The sequence below is a fragment of the Lepidochelys olivacea genome (genome assembly GCF_965140295.1).
Source record: "Lepidochelys olivacea isolate rLepOli2 genome assembly, chromosome: 2".
NCBI lineage: Eukaryota > Metazoa > Chordata > Testudines > Cheloniidae > Lepidochelys > Lepidochelys olivacea.
Window position 1 is genome coordinate 145,417,883 of NC_140412.1, and position 17,707 is coordinate 145,435,589.

The window sequence follows — 17,707 nt, forward strand, 5'->3', positions numbered from 1 at the left end:
CCATTCCTAACAGTAAAACATATTGTAATTATATTAACCTTCTAGAACATTAACTTTCTCAACAACACCATCTGTACCAGTTATAAACATAAATGCAGTAGTTCATGGCAGGCAATAGCCCCCCATCCCCAAAAAATTACAGTTCCTGAATGTTTCGTAATACAAAGTTCAAACTTTGTTTTCCTAAACTCTTTAAAGTTATAGTATTATCTTTAACTGAGAAAAAAAAGGTGAAAATTAAAGTTAATGAAAATGAAATGAAAGCATGATGAAATTACAGCCCAAACATTAGAAACATCCAATTTCACCAAATGCAACGGTGCAACAGTTAGGGCAAATAAATAAGCAGTCAACTCTAGCTGTAACCTGATTACACTGATTAGATCCAAAGATTCCCAGGTGTTTGTACATCACTACAATTAAGTAACAGATTTGCACAGAACATCACCCTTTGCTGTAAAGCTCTTTAAAACAATAAGGTGGACTATAAGGTGGACTATAAGGTGGACAGAAAGCTGTCTAGATCGTCGGGCTCAACGGGTAGTGATCAATGGCTCCATGTCTAGTTGGCAGCTGGTATCAAGCGGAGTGCCCCCAGGGTTGGTCCTGAGGCTGGTTTTGTTCAATATCTTCATTAATGATCTGGAGGATGGTGTGGATTGCACCCTCAGCAAGTTTGCAGGTGACACTAAACTGGGAGGAGTGGTAGATACGCTGGAGGGTAGGGATAGGATACAGAGGGACCTAGACAAATTAGAGGATTGGGCCAAAAGAAATCTGATGAGGTTCAACAAGGATAAGTGCAGAGTCCTGCACTTATGACAGAAGAATCCCATGCACCGCTACAGACTAGGGACCGAGTGGCTAGGCAGCAGTTCTGCAGAAAAGGACCTAAGGGTTACAGTGGATGAGAAGCTGGATATGAGTCAACAGTGTGCCCTTGTTGCAAGAAGGCTAACAGCCTTTTGGGATGTATAAGTAGGGGCATTGCCAGCAGATCGAGGGATGTGATTGTTCCCCTCTATTTGACATTGGTGAAGCCTCAACTGGAGTACTGTGTCCAGTTTTGGGCCCTACACTACCAGAAGGATATGGAAAAATTGGAAAGCGTCCAGCGGAGGGCAACAAAAATTATTAGGGGATTGGAACATATGTCTTATGAGGAGAGGCTGAGAGAACTGGGATTGTTAAGTCTGCAGAAGAAAAGAATGAGGGGGGATTTGGTAGCTGCTTTCAACTACCTGAAAGGGAGTTCTAAAGAAGATGGATCTAGACTGTTCTCAGTGGTACCAGATGACAGAGCAAGGAATAATGGTCTCAAGTTGCAGTGGGGAGGTTTAGGTTGGATATTAGGAAAAACTTTTTCACTAGGAGGGTGGTGAAGCACTGGAATGGGTTACCTAGGGAGGTGATGGAATCTCCTTCCTTTGAAGTTTTCAAGGTCAGACTTGACAAAGCCCTGGCTGGGATGATTTAGTTGGGGATTGGTCCTGCTTTGAGCAGGGTGTTGGACTACATGACCTCCTGTGGTCCCTTCCAGCCCTGATATTCTATGACTCTATGAGAACAATTTGTAACAGCTCTCAATATGTAAAAATATAATCACCAGTAAGTAAAAATCTCCCCTTTTCTATGTGTAGTGGCAATTTCCTCTGCTAAAAGAATCCGTGATTTACTTATCCGCATAGACGAAGAAGACATAAGGTAATCTAGAGTACACAGTCTCATTTTTACTAGCACTGAGATGTTGTGGTATTTTGATTGTATGATTAGAAAGCACTATACAGAATAAAAAAAACAAAACATTGTGAATATAATTCCTTGTATGTAAACCAAAATTTATTGTATTGTTATTTTTATGTGTCTATCACAATGTCTCTAGGCACATATCCAGAAAAGTAAGACAAAATCAATATATCTTGATTAAACAAAATAGACCCTCATATAAAAAATGGGAATCCAAATATAATCCTTCAGGTTAAAGTCTGAGGAACAGCTTGTCCTTGGTCCTTGTGTTGGTATGTAATGGGGAAGGGCACAATTTGTCTTCTTCTATCACTCTTGTTTACCCCATGCATAGATCAGGAAGAATTGCAGTCCATGGGTTTGGGGAAGCATGGTGACAGTTCTGCCTATGCAATCCCAGGGCACGTGTTGCCCCAAAGTGAGCAGGGAGCAGCAGGGCAAGAGGTGGGCCATGATGTAGCTTTTAAGATGGTGCAGCCTATGTGCTTCTCCTGTGCAATGGGGACCTTTGGAAGGATTGTGGCCTCCTCCTGTCTGCACAAATGATGTGGCTAAGTTCCATAGTCTAGCCCTCAGTGAGCATGAGGGCTGTGCACTGTGTCCTCACGTTCTTGAATTAATTGAAGCAGTGAGTGCCAGAGTCAAAGATCCTTTGGTTTGCCAGTTCCAAAGGATTTTTCATTTAGAAATTTATATTATAGTAAAACAACAACAAAAAATGGAAAAAAAATCAATAAATTATCAAAACAAAATGTTTCAGTTGACCCAAACCTTGGTTTTTAATATATTTTAGGTTTGGCAAAATTTTCAAGATTTTGACTTTTTGTCCCAATGCAGGACAAATCTTGAAAATTTTCATGGGATGGGAAAACCACTTCCCACACAGCACTAATATTATATAGTAAATACAGGATGCCAGCTTCACACTGTTTAAATTTACATCTAAGGCCTTTGCAACTCTGATTGGTTTTATGCATTTTGTGGAGATTTATGAAGCCACAAAGGGTCGTGGGTAGGGTCCTACCAAATTCATGGCCGTGAAAAACACATCACGGACCGTGAAATCTGGTCTTTTGTGTGCTTTTACCTTATACTGTATATAGTTCATGGGGGAGACCAGTGTTTCTCAAATTGAGTGTCTTGACTCAAAAGGGAGTTGCAGGGGGGTTATTTTACGGGGGATTGTGGTATTGCCACCCTAACTTCTGCACTGCCTTCAGAGCTGGGTGGCTGGAGAGCAGCAGCTGTTCACCAGGCTCCCAGATCTGAAGGCAGCGCCCTGCCAGCAGCAGTGCAGAAGTAAGGGTGGCAATATCATACCATGCCACCCTTATTTCTGTGTGGCTGCCTTCAGAGCTGGACTGCTGGAGAGTAATGCCTGCTGACTGAGGGACCAGCTCTGCGGGCAGTAGCGCAGAGGCAAGGGTGGCAATACCATACCATGCCATCCTCACTTCTGCACTGCTACTGGCTGCAGCTCTGCCTTCAGAGCTGGGATCCCAGCCAGCAGCCACCACTCTGTCCAGCCACCACACCAGCTGTCCAGGTCTGAAGGCACTGCCATCATCAACAGCAGGGCAGAAGTAAGGGTAGCAGTACCACAACTCCCCCACCACACACAAACAATAACCTTGCGACCCACCCCACCTCCCCACAACTCTTTTTTGGGTCAGTACCCCTACAATACAACTCTGTGAAATTTCAAATTTGAACAGCTGAAATAATTGAATCATAGAATATCAGGGATGGAAGGGACCTCAGGAGGTCATGTAGTCCAACACCCTGCTCAAAGCAGGACCAATCCCCAACTAAATCATCCCAGCCAGGGCGTTGTCAAGCCTGACCTTAAAAACTTCTAAGGAAGGAGATTCCACCACCTCCCTAGGTAATGCATTCCAGTGTTTCACCACCCTCCTAGTGAAAAAGTTTTTCCTAATATCCAACCTAAACCTTCCCCACTGCAACTTGAGGCCATTACTCCTTGTTCTGTCGTCTGCTACCATTGAGAACAGTCTAGATCCATCCTCTTTGGAACCCCCTTTCAGGTCATTGAAAGCAGCTATCAAATGCTCCCTCATTCTTCTCTTCTGCAGACTAAAGAATCCCAGTTCCCTCAGCGTCTCCTCATAAATAATGTGCTCCAGTCCCCTAATCATTTTTGTTGTCCCTGCTGGACACTTTCCAATTTTTCCACACCCTTCTGGTAGTGTGGGGCCCAAAACTGGATACAGTACTCCAGATGAGGCCTCACCAATGTCGAATAGAGGGGAACGATCACGTCTCTCGATCTTCTGGCAATGCTTCTACTTATACAGCCGAAAATGCTTTTAGCCTTCTTGGCAACAAGGGAACACTGTTGACTAATATCCAGCTTCTCGTCCACCGTAACCTCTAGGTCCTTTTCTGCAGAACTGCTGCCTAGCCACTTGGTTCCTAGTCTGTAGCGGTGCATGGGATTCTTCCGTCGTAAGTGCAGGACTCTGCACTTGTCCTTGTTGAACCTCATCAGATTTCTTTTAGCCCAATCCTCGAATTTGTCTAGGTCACTCTGGACCCTATCCCTGCCCTCCAGTGTATCTACCTCTCCCCACAGCTTAGTGTCTTCCGCAAACTTATTGAGGGTGCAATCCATCCCATCATCCAGATCCTTAATGAAAATATTGAACAAAACCGGCCCCAGGACCGACCCTTGGGGCACTCCACTTGATACCGGCTGCCAACTAGACATGGAGCCATTGATCACTACCCGTTGAACCTGACAATCTAGCCAGCTTTCTATCCACCTCATTGTCCATTCATCCAGCCCATACTTCTTTAACTTGCTGGCAAGAATTCTGTGAGAGACGGTGTCAAAAGCTTTGCTAGAGTCAAGGAACAATACGTTCACCGCTTTCTCTCATCCACAGAGCCAGTTATCTCTTCATAGAAGGCAATTAGATTAGTCAGGCATGACTTGCCCTTGGTGAATCCATGCTGACTGTTCCTGATCACTTTCCTCTCCTCTAAGTGCTTCAGAATTGATTCCTTGAGGACCTGCTCCATTATTTTTCAGGGACTGAGGTGAGGCTGACTGGCCTGTAGTTCCCCAGATCATCCTCCTTCCCTTTTTTAAAGATGGGCACTACATTAGCCTTTTTCAAGTCATCCGGGGCCACACTTGATCGCCATGAGTTTCCAAAGATAATGGCCAATGGCTCTGCAATCACATCCACCAACTCCTTTAGCACACTCGGATGCAGCGCATCCGGCCCCATGGACTTGTGCACGTCCAGCTTTTCTAAATACTGCTGAACCACTGCTTTCTCCACAGAGGGCTGGTCACCTCCTCCCCATGCTGTGCTGCCCAGTGCAGTAGTCTGGGAGCTAACCTTGTTCGTGAAGACAGAAGCAAAAAAAGTATTGAGTACATTAGCTTTTTCCATGTCCTCTGTCACTAGGTTGAACTCCCCCATTCAGTAAGGGGCCCACACTTTCCCTGACCTTCTTCGTGTTGCTAGCATACCTATAGAAACCCTTCTTGTTACTTGTCAGATTTTTCTGCAGTTTCATACTGGAGGTCTGAGCAGTCATACTGCTCTCTTACATACAATGCAACTCCCCCACCTTTTCTGCCCTGCCTGTCCTTCCTGAACAGTTTATATCCATCCATGACAGTACTCCAGTCATGTGAGTTACCCCACCAAGTCTCTGTATTCCAATCACATCATAATTCCTTAACTGTGCCAGGACTTCCAGTTCTCCCTGCTTGTTCCCCAGGCTTCTTGCATTTGTATAGTGGCACTTAAGATAACTCACTTATTTTCCTGCTTTCTCAGGATGAGGCAGGAGTCCTCCCCTCTTGTGTTCTCCTGCTTGTGCTTCCTCCTGGTATCTCACTCACCACCCCCTGCCCCCCCCCCCGCCACCACTTACCTCAGGGCTTTGCTTTTCTTCCCCTGGTGAACCTAGTTTAAAGCCCTCCTCACTAGGTTACCCAGCCTGCTTGTGAAAATGCTCTTCCCTCTCTTTGTTAGGTGGAGCCCATCTGTGCCTAGCAATCCTTCTTCTTGGAATACCATGGTCAAAGAATCCAAAGCCTTCCCTCTGACACCACCTGCATAGCCATTCATTGACTTCCATGATTCAATGATCTCTACCAGGGCCTTTTCCTTCCACCAGGAGGATGGACGAGAACACCACTTGCACCTCAAACTCCTTTATCCTTCTTCCCAGAGCCAGGTAGTCTGCAGTGATCCACTCAAGGTCATTCTTAGCAGTATCATTAATGCCCACATGGAGAAGCAGGAAGGGGTAGTGATCCAAGAGCTTGATGAGTCTTGGCAGTCTCTCCATCACATCGTGAATCCTAGCTCCTGGCAAGCAGCACACTCTCGGTTTTCCCGGTCGGGACAGCAGATAGATGACTCATGACATTTATTTTTAAAATTCTATGACTGTGAAATTTACCAAAATGGACTGTGAATTTAGTAGGGCCCTAGTCATGGGAGTTAGGCACCTAAATTCCATTTGTACCTTTGAAAAAACTTCCCCCTTACTTTTTATAAGTTTTTTATGTTGCTTGGGGGTGCAGCTGGTGCACAAGCTTACACAGACAGCCTTGTATCAGCACTGAGTTCCCTGCCACTTGAAGAATTTTGTGCTTCCCATTGAAGCTAGAATCTTGCCCCTTGTTTGATAATAAACAAGAATCCAGTGCTCCAAGTTTAATACAGTTATGCTTATGGCATTTCTTCTGGCATCAGCTGGTTCCCATATCTGATCCGTCTGATCAACACTTATGTGTTACTTATTGTTCATATCACAGAAGTGCTTTTTGTTTTAAAATCTACACTGAGATTTAAAGTATCTGGCAAGTGGGAGATCAAGACAGAAAAATGTTTCAGCCAAGGAAATTGACATGATTAGTTTCTAAAATACTATGCTGTGAAGGAACCAGTCTTGCTCCCTTTAACATCAATGACCAACCTTCCATTGATTTCAGTGGGAACAGGTTTGGGCCCAAATTACATGCAGAAATAAATTACAGAAATACATAAAAACATAAGATTACAGGAGATTAAAACAGGGATGTCTTCATCCCTTCATCCTTATTTTAAAATTGCTGATATACATACTCACAGACAAGGGTACAATACAATTCTTAGTGGGGTTGGTGGCACTGCCTATTATTAAGATTGTCCAACATATCCCACTCTAGAACCCTGTTTTCAGTTGATTATAACTTGGTGAAACTTTAACCATTCTATGCTGAAGTTTTCCATGATGGGTGTCTGCCTCAGGAGGATTTAAAAAAAAATTCATCAAAAACACTTCGGCTGTTTTTGAGAAGATTAGGAAGAAATACACTGTTTTGTGCATGTTAACCTTTTTTTGAAATGATCTAATACTCCAGTACTTTAGAGCAAGGACTTGACATTTAGCAGGGGGTGGCCTTAGTATCAGGGATGTGCCTTTTTCAGTGCTCAAGAAAATGCAACAAAATTTGGCCAAGTTATGGCTTTGAAAAAAAAATCACAATTTGCACATGTTCAATAGAGTCTTGTTAGAGCTTTGAAGCTACATTTGCCCAAGATTCTGTCTCCACTGAGACTGTTCCAGACCAGGACTGAGCAAGACTTTCCCTGCAATTGCAAATATGTGCCCTTGTGGTCTACGCCAGAGCTGGGCAATGGAACTGAGAGCAAGAAGTCTGTCCCTCATGTATTCTCAATTATGCCCCTGCTGAGCCCCAGCAATGTGGAGGAAGAATATGCCCGATTCAAATGAAGAGGGGAGGAAAGTTGCATTGTGTATAGGGAGAGGAAGTATAAATTGGGAAAAGGAGCTGGGTAGTAGGGAGATTGGGACTGGAGGATGGTGGGGTGGAGAGGGGAACTGAGATTGGGAGTTGAGGTTTGGGCAGAAAATGGGACTGTCTGGGCATGGAGAATGGGACTGGGATCCAGAAATAAAAGTGGGGGTGAGATGGGGAGACAGTAGTATAGGGGGAGACTGAAATTGATTGAGGAACTAGAAGAGAAAAATGTGATTGGCCAGGCAAGGATACAGGGACTGGGAACCAGTGGGACAGGGGAAATAAGATGTGCCTGGGGAAGTGTAGATAGATCTGGTAAAGAGCCAGGGTTCTGGGAGTGAACTAGCACTGTGTTAGGATACAGATATTCAGGCCTGTCTGTAAAGGCCTATACTCTAAGAATTTAGGTGTATTCTTATCACTTGGCTAGTGATAGAGGTATAAAAGAAAGAATCAAAACCACTGTCTGCCAGTGTAAGGGCCTTCTCTTACTGTGACAGTTTGTGGCCCTGTGCTTAGGCTCAGGCCTTTGGCTAAGCAGCAGAGGCAGCCATAAGCTGGGAAGCGAACGGTCACATCCTCACATTCCAAACTAGTCACATTGAAATAAGGTGCTATTGGGCTGTTAGGCACTATCAGGACAGGATTGTATTCCTATCACCTCCAGAGAAAGGGAAGTGCCTAGAAAATGTAAAAGGAAACTTAGTTTGACAGCATCCTGTCTGGCAAGAACTCACTTATCAATAGCTGGGATGTGAAATCCTCACTTCTGTATTGTTTTGTCATTATAGTTCCCACTTTGCTGTTGTTCGTCTGTATAATCTCTGTCTGGTTCTGTGATTGTTCCTGTCTGCTGTATAATTAATTTTGCTGGGTGTAAACTAATTGAGGTGGTGGGATATAATTGGTTACATAATCATGTTACAATATGTTAGGATTGGTTAGTTAAATTTCAGGAAAATGATTGGTTAAGGTATAGCTAAGCAGAACTCAAGTTTTACTATATAATCTGTAGTCAATGAGGAAGTGACTGGGGTGTGGGTGTGGGTGGGCATGGGCATGTGGGTGTGTGAGATGGGAACAGGGAATGGGGGTAAGAAAATTGGAATCATGTTTTGCTAAAGGGGGAGATGGGAACAGGGAATGGGAGTAAGGAAGTTGGAATCATGTTTGGCTAAGGGTAGGAATGGGAACAGGGACACAGGTGTAAGGCTCTGTGGTGTCAGAGCTGGGAAGGAGGATACTAAGGAAGGAAACTGGAATCATGCTTGCTGGAAGTTCACCCCAATAAACATCGAATTGTTTGCACCTTTGGACTTCGGGTATTGTTGCTCTCTGCTCATGCGAGAAGGACCAGGGAAGTAAGTGGGTGAAGGAATAAGCCCCCTAACATCTTGGTGCCGGTGACTCGGATGCATCGCATTGGATAGGTGAGTGGCAGCCTGTAAGTCCCCCTCCCCAACAGTCCGCGCAGCTGCTTGGAGGGGGTATCGCGAACTCTCGTGATGGTAGTTGCGGGTTCTGGCAAGCCAGGGTAAAGGATTTTTTGGATAAATGGATAAGGGAGGACCAGGGCCCATACCAGGTACAGGGGTCAACCTGGGATAAGATTAAAAAGGAAATGGAGGAAGTGTTAGGGGACCCAGAGGTATGGGGCGTGGCTGAGGAGCCCACCCTCCTTGGTATATGGGTAGGGGAAGAAGGTCCCTGCCCATGGGGACTGAATGCCTCCCAGGGAAAAGAGGCACTTCAGTCTGCTTGAGAGGTTTGAAGTAAGGGCAGCATTATGGGAAGCTGCCAGTAATCTTTCAAGTTTGGTGCTGCTTCAGCAAGGGCTGCTGAAGGGTTGTAAATTAGTTAGGGATAGTGAAAGATGATTTGGCACAAAAGGGTTTAAGGTCAAAAGCAGAGTTAACAGACCACCTTTAGAGACTGGATCTGAGACTTGGTCCTAGGGGAGTGGAGGAAAAAAAAAATAAAAGTTTCAAAGTGCAACCTGCCTTTCCACACTCTTTTGTTTTTCTGAAGTTTTAATGGAGGGTACTTTGGATACTTATGTGAGATGTCAAGAAGGAAGTTTTTGTTTAATGATAAAACCCAGTTATATACATGTAACTGTATGTGCAACTCTGTGCAGTCACATTGAATGGAAGCTTGGTAATTAAATTATCCAAGGGGGTCAGGTAGAGTGGCTACTACCACCACTACGCTTCTGTCCACAGAAGCTTTTATAGCTATTCTGAGGGAAAATGGGCCCTTTTCCCACAGAAATGGTCTATAGGGGACTGCTGCAGGCAGCAGGCAGAGAGAGAATCTGATCAAAATTATTTGACTTTTGGGTAATGTAATCAAAATCACTAAAGGATGGAAGGGGTTTCTACTGGAACTTAACTTGGCTGCCCCTGGTTGTGTCTAGTTGTACAAGATGGAAGTGTAATCGGGGTACAGTTATGTAAAAAGAGTAATTACAGTGCAAGGGATGTTAGGCAAAACAGAATTTTGTGTGTATGTGTGCACAGGTAAAAGAAAAGGAAAAGGGGAGGAATGATGGGAACACTGAACCTTGGGATGGCTCTGGGGGATCAGATTGTTGCTTTGGTGGGTTCTGCATGAAAACTTTGTAGGCATGGGGGAGGCAGTTATACCTTGTGTAAAATTAATTTGGCTAATATGATGTTATGGAGGTTAAACTATATGGAAGGAATTTGCATTTTCCCAGGACATGTGCAGTGTATATTGGAAAAGGAGTAAAAGAAATGCAAATAAAACATGGTACTTCATTAAAATCCTAATAGGGCTCCAAAAGGAGCCACAATAGGTTGTGCTTTCTTTTTCAGATCCCTGTGTTTTGGAGCAGGAGATGAAAGTGGAAAGTGATCAGAACTCTGGTGGAAGTAAAATGCTTCCCTTTTAAGACAGTGTCTGAGCTGCTAACAGCTTTGGATCCAAAAGCAAGCTAGTAAGCCTCTGTGTGTAAATGCAAATTACCTAGCTGATGGGCACAAAGGAGCTGCAAATAACAAATACATCTGGTCAGCAAACAAGCTACTAGAAGACTCAGATTATGGCCCTTCAGGAAAGGGAGGTGAAAAAAACAAGTCAAGCCTGAAAATAAGGGGGACAGGTTAACCTTAAGGGGTGTGTGTGTGTGTGTGTGTGTGTACAGTGCTAAAATCTGAAGCTGTGTCTCAGCTATTACCTGAGAATAAACTTAAAGCTTGGTACAGCAGAGAAACTATTGCAAACTTGGTCTGTTGTACAAGAGGGGAAACTGAGGTACACCATCTCATGAATTTCATAAATGACCAGTGAGTGAGGTAATTCACTAGCCTGACTATAGAACAAAATAAGGACAGTCTGGAGGTAATTCTTCTGTTTTTCCTGCAAGTAGCAAGGACATTTGTAAAAGAAAGTGGTATTATTATTAAGCAATAATCTGTCCCCACCATGGGGAAGGAAATTGTTTCTTTTGTTTTTCAGATACTCTACAAGCAAGCTGGCGCCAGCGGAAAAATAACCCAGAATACCATGGATCTATGTTTTGTGTTGTTTGTCTGTGGTGTTTGTCTTGTTGCTAGCATTGTTGTGTTTTAATGAACAGAAAACCTCATGATGTGGGTGGGGGATGGCTTCCAAAGGCTGGCCTTGGGGGGGAAGATGTATATGGGAATGCAAATTCTCAACTAGGAGGCCAGCACCTGTGTAATAGCTACCGTGATACCTGGAAATGGAATGGCAACTAAGGTGGCCCCCACAAGCCCTATGGAAATAATGAAAAGGGGAGGAGCTCACTGGAAATCAATGGGGGTGTGTGTAAAATAGTGTAAATTAATAGAAGATGTTTGGATGTGCCCCTCTCCTATGACTATAGAGGAGCGGGATCAATGGCCTATGCAAGGGGTGGACAATTGGGTGTACTGTGTATAAGGTGTTTTGCTGGGAATGTACATATTACTGGGGGCACAATTACACCAGCCCATAACCAAACTACACCCATCTACGTGCTGCTATATGGACTTTGGTGCACAAATGGATCTGTGAATCTTATTGCTGTGAATAAGCCAGGGCTTACTGCCTGATTCCATACCAAGTGGTCAAGCTGGTTTGGACAATATCCCATTTCTCTCTGAACATTCAATGGACTTGTGATATGGACAAAAGCATACAAAACTTGAAGGAGCAGCTTGTTGCAACTGCCAGCAACTGGACACAAGATCGTGACCCCGTCGAAGGAGGAGAGGAAGTGTTCTGGGGGTGTCTTGGATGTTGGACCATACTGCAGTGGTCAGAACTCGGTGTTGCTGTGGATTTTGTATTGTTAACTGTACTTATGTTGCGTTGCATATGGAGATAACCTATAAGGAATGTAATAAGCCCTCCAAACCCTGCAGTGTACTAGACAACCTGGACCCAACCTTCTCAGGCCCACTCTAATGGGAAGTCTGGAACACTAATTGGAATAGGTGTGGTATGCCCGTACGAGAGAAGGTGCAGGGCACAATACTACACAAGGGGCAGTGGGACAAATGGAATATCGACACCTTCCACCTTGATGCCTGGCCCTATCAGGAAATGTGTCGCCATATGTCCTATGCTTTTCCAGGGATACCTGGGCAGGAGGATCCCAAAAGAAAAAGAAAAAAAAAAGGGGTGGAGTGTTAGGATATAGATATTCAGGCCTGTCTGTAAAGGCCTATACTCTAAGAATTTAGGTGTATTCTTATCACTTGGCTAGTGATAGAGGTATAAAAGAAAGAATCAAAACCACTGTCTGCCAGTGTAAGGGCCTTCTCTTACTGTGACAGTTTGTGGCCCTGTGCTTAGGCTCAGGCCTTTGGCTAAGCAGCAGAGGCAGCCATAAGCTGGGAAGCGAACGGTCACATCCTCACATTCCAAACTAGTCACATTGAAATAAGGTGCTATTGGGCTGTTAGGCACTATCAGGACAGGATTGTATTCCTATCACCTCCAGAGAAAGGGAAGTGCCTAGAAAATGTAAAAGGAAACTTAGTTTGATAGCATCCTGTCTGGCAAGAACTCACTTATCAATAGCTGGGATGTGAAATCCTCACTTCTGTATTGTTTTGTCATTATAGTTCCCACTTTGCTGTTGTTTGTCTGTATAATCTCTGTCTGGTTCTGTGATTGTTCCTGTCTGCTGTATAATTAATTTTGCTGGGTGTAAACTAATTGAGGTGGTGGGATATAATTGGTTACATAATCATGTTACAATATGTTAGGATTGGTTAGTTAAATTAGATCAGCAAAAAGACTGGCACAAAGAGTCAGAGGCAGGGACACACTGAGGGTGGATGAGTAGCCTGGGAGGAAGTGGAGATGAAGAACACAAAGAGTCAGAGGCAGGGACACACTGAGGCTGGATGAATGCACTATAAGGTGGGTAGAAAGTTGGCTAGATTGTCAGGCTCAACGGGTAGTGATCAATGGCTCCATGTCTAGTTGGCAGCCGGTGTCAAGTGGAGTGCCCCAGGGGTCGGTCCTGGGGCCGGTTTTGTTCAATATCTTCATAAATGATCTGGAGGATGGTGTGGATTGCACTCTCAGCAAATTTGCGGATGATACTAAACTGGGAGGAGTGGTAGATACACTGGAGGGCAGGGATAGGATACAGAGGGACCTAGACAAATTCGAGGATTGGGCCAAAAGAAATCTGATGAGGTTCAATAAGGATAAATGCAGGGTCCTGCACTTAGGACGGAAGAACCCAATGCACTGCTACAGACTAGGGACCGAATGGCTAGGCAGCAGTTCTGCAGAAAAGGACCTAGGGTTGACAGTGGACGAGAAGCTGGATATGAGTCAGCAGTGTGCCCTTGTTGCCAAGAAGGCCAATGGCATTTTGGGATGTATAAGTAGAGGCATAGCGAGCAGATCGAGGGACGTGATCGTCCCCCTCTATTCGACATTGGTGAGTCCTCATCTGGAGTACTGTGTCCAGTTTTGGGCCCCACACTACAAGAAGGATGTGGATAAATTGGAGAGAGTCCAGTGAAGGGCAACAAAAATGATTAGGGGTCTGGAACACATGACTTATGAGGAGAGGCTGAGGGAACTGGGATTGTTTAGTCTGCGGAAGAGAAGAATGAGGGGGGATTTGATAGCTGCTTTCAACTACCTGAGAGGTGGTTCCAGAGAGGATGGTTCTAGACTATTCTCAGTGGTGGAAGAGGATAGGACAAGGAGTAATGGTCTCAAGTTGCAGTGGGGGAGGTTTAGGTTGGATATTAGGAAAAACTTTTTCACTAGGAGGGTGGTGAAATACTGGAATGCGTTGCCTAGGGAGGTGGTGGAATCTCCTTCCTTAGAAGTTTTTAAGGTCAGGCTTGACAAAGCCCTGGCTGGGATGATTTAATTGGGGATGGGTCCTGCTTTTGAGCAGAGGGTTGGACTAGATGACCTCCTGAGGTCCCTTCCAACCCTGATATTCTATGATTCTATGAACATGACAGGAAGGGAGAGACAGACTGGATAAGGAACCATGACAGCAGGAAATGTAACTAGCTAGGCCAGAGACTCAGATTAGGGGTATCTGGGAGTAACTGGGGGAGGGGGGGGGAGAAGACTGACTAGGATGTGAAATCTAGATGGGCATAGTGGGACTGGCTATATGATGAGAATGGGACTGGGTTAAAGAGCCATGGGTAGGGCAGAGACAGGACAGGGGCAGGTCGGAGGCAACAGGGCAGAGGGAGGCAAGTTTGGTGGCAAAGGGCAGAAGAGTCTGTGCCCACTAGAACACACTTCTCCAGAGCCAAGAATGGAACCCAAGATTCCTGAGTTTCATCATTCCCCTGCTGTCAGCAAATATCTGTGAAACCCACTGACAAAATGTCTCATCCATGTCTAGTGCTGATTCACACAGAGAATGACAATCATTAGCTCAACTGGCAGAGGTCTGTGGGGTGGATTGAAAGGTCCCAGCACTGCTGATGAACCATATGGATGTCAATATGGTACCACATAAAGTTTTTTCAGTATCTGGTTTAAAAAAATTTAGGAAAGTATACAGAAAAAATCCCCTATGTTAAAGAACATTTAGGTTGCAAAATCAAGCCCTCAGACTTTAGGAAATGCCAAAATTCAGGTTGCCCATGCCCTGGTCTATATTTACTGCATGCTATTCAAACCTTGGCAGCTTAATAATGTTCTTTTCACATATTTTTGTGCATGTGATATAACATGAAGGACCATATAGTGACTAAACATAAAGTGACTATTACTATTTGTAAATATTACTGCATGTGAGAAAAGGTGGCAGAACTGGGCCCTATGTCACATTGTTCAATAGTACAATTGTTATTGTTGTGTATTATTTAATATAAGTTAAATAATTTGAGTTAACGTTAACATTTGCAACTCAGCTGTGTTTCCCTTTCCAGCAAAATCTGAATTCTAGGCTGTTGCCACATGTAGTCCCTGTTTCCATGTTCAAGGGGAGCTACAGAAGCCCAGTGAAGGCAAGAAAATACTAGTTTTCATTATCTTGGGTTTTTTCTCTTCTTCTCTTCACTTCCCTTCATAAATGAGCACAGTGGTTCATTCTGACCTCAGAACCTATGTATTTGGCAATTTCCAAGCTCATCCTGAGGATGAAAATGAAAACTATGCATGATGTGAGAAGTAGCATCTGGCATGATACCATAGTGAGGAGCATGGTAAAAAACCCTACATAGACAGATCACTAGAATCAGTCAAGTAAAAAAATTAACTTTTCTTTTAGTTTTGTGAAACTGCTCAAGTTTTACATAATTAATATTCAACAATAACTAAAAAGGCTTGGGGAGGGGGAGTTTTGTGCACACAGTTGTTATTGCTGAGAAAAATGCCTGAGCTGGTGCATGCATCTACAAACTCAAAAATGCACAATGAAGGGCAATTTGAGACCCTAATGAAAAGCAGGCCTCTATATTTCATGAAGACTCTTTACTTTTCTCAGCCTTTCTGGCCCAGCTCTTCAGCTGGGCCACTAAAAGAGTTCAGTCCCCCTTCTCGGGTGCATCAAAGCCAAGGCCACTTTCCCAACGGCTGGGGGCAGGGGCAGGCCCATCCTCTACTCCAGGTCCCAGCCCACTGACTTTATAGATAGCAGCCATCCACCATGTCCCTTTAAATAAAGTGTGTTGCTGCTACAATTCCCAGGCCACTTCGCTGTGGCTCCAGCACATTCTTCACCTTTACCTCAGGGCCTTGTCCTCGTGGAGTCCCAGCCCAGATCACCACCCACTCTCCTCCAGCTCTAGCAAGGAACCAATCTCAGTCTGGCCCTGCAGCTCTTCTTATACTAACCTGCTGAGCTCTGATTGGCTGCTTCCCACACAGCCACTCTACGCAGCTTGGAGGAGGGATAGCTCAGTGATTTGAACATTGGCCAGCTAAACCCAGGGTTGTGAGTTCAATCCCTGAGGGGGCCATTTAGGGATCTGGGGCAAAAATTGGGGATTGGTCCTGCTTTGAGCAGGGGGTTGGACTAGGTGACCTCCTGAGCTCCCTTCCAACCCTGATATTCTATGATGATTCTATGACCTCTCTACTGCCTTTTTCAGGGGTTGGGTGTGGCAGGGCCACAAGGCCTCCAGCAGGGGGCCTCAGGGCCCAGTGCACCCCATCACAAGGACATTGAAAAACAGATACATATGTCAGGATTTCTTTCACTTCCAGACCTTCTCATCTCCTCACCTCGCTTCCACCTTGAACCATGGATCTTCTTCTCTTTCCCCTCACATCTGATTTTCAGATGAGCAGCACAATTTCCCATTAAAGTACTTGGAGTCAAAATTATAGAGTGGACATGCCTCCTCAGCATATTAGATGATGAAGTGTTTTTATTACAAAAGCTCTGAAAATTAATTTTCATTTGATACTGTTTAAAAACAAGACTTCTTAGAGACATAAAATAGAACAACACCACAGTGTATGATAGAAGACTTTTTTTTTAAATGGAGGTTTATCTTCATTGTTGTCACAGCTGAATCACAGCAGTATTGTACACTGCAGTGCAATGGGAGAGGAAATGCGTTAGTCTTAAATTTTCAGGTCAGGAATCAGGCCGTTATAGGAATTTTACTGCGTGTTAAAAATTCCAGCTTGGAAGGAGGGAAAACTCAGGAGAAGGGAGCAGCAAAGGGAGGACAGAACAGGGCAGGTGGGTTGGTGTTCAGGCCAGGGATACTGTGCTGTAAGCATAGTCCCTGTTAGATAGGCCACCATACCAAAATTGTCTCACACCCCTTCTTTTGCCCCCACTGTCCCCCACCACTGTCTCCCGTGGCCATGCACTAGCCTCCTCCCCTCTCTCTTTGAAGTGGCTCCCTGTATTCAAGGGCCAGACTTGTGCCTTATGGGGACACGAGATGGTGAGATGTTCCTGTCGACTACATTGTCCAACATGCAGACACCAGGCAGACTTTTGCCCTGAATGCGTAAACTGTGTTGTGGAACTGAAATCTATAATGATGGGCAAAGAATGCCTAGAAGGATAGTAACATCAGACGAGGCTTTCAAATATGTGTGTAAAACTTTTGCACAGGAAAATCCCTTCTCATTCATAGGAAAATCTGTAAAATTACTTTCATTTCACATAGTCCAATTTTAGTTTCATATTTATCTGACTCCCACATATCAGTACCAGTAAACACTTTCTGGGACAGTGATTTAAATCTATCTTATGCAGGTATTTTCAGATAAGGTGATTATAAATAAAGAACTAACTATCACAAAATAGCTGATATGTCCTTTTGACATTGCCTCTGGCTGGCTGAGTGGCAAGATGTTGAGGTTTTTTTAGAAAGAAAGAAAGAAAGAAAGAAAGAAAGAAAGAAAGAAAGAAAGAAAGAAAGAAAGAAAGAAAGAAAGAAAGAAAACTGTTTGGCATCCATTTTTTGCTATTGTCAATAAAACTACACAATACAAAATTTTAAATTTGAACATTACACCTGAGCATTCCATTCAGTGACAAATGCCTAGTACATCACCATAAGAAAAAGGCAGTGGTATTGAAGAAAGTATGCTAATTGCATCACCCAGCCAGTGTGTGCCTTTTTATCAGTTATGCCAGCTTTCTTTAATACTTGAAATCCATGCTGAAAACTGTGTAAGTAATCTGTGTTGCTGCTTCTTCTGAGATGAAAGCTAGCTCTAGAGTACAAA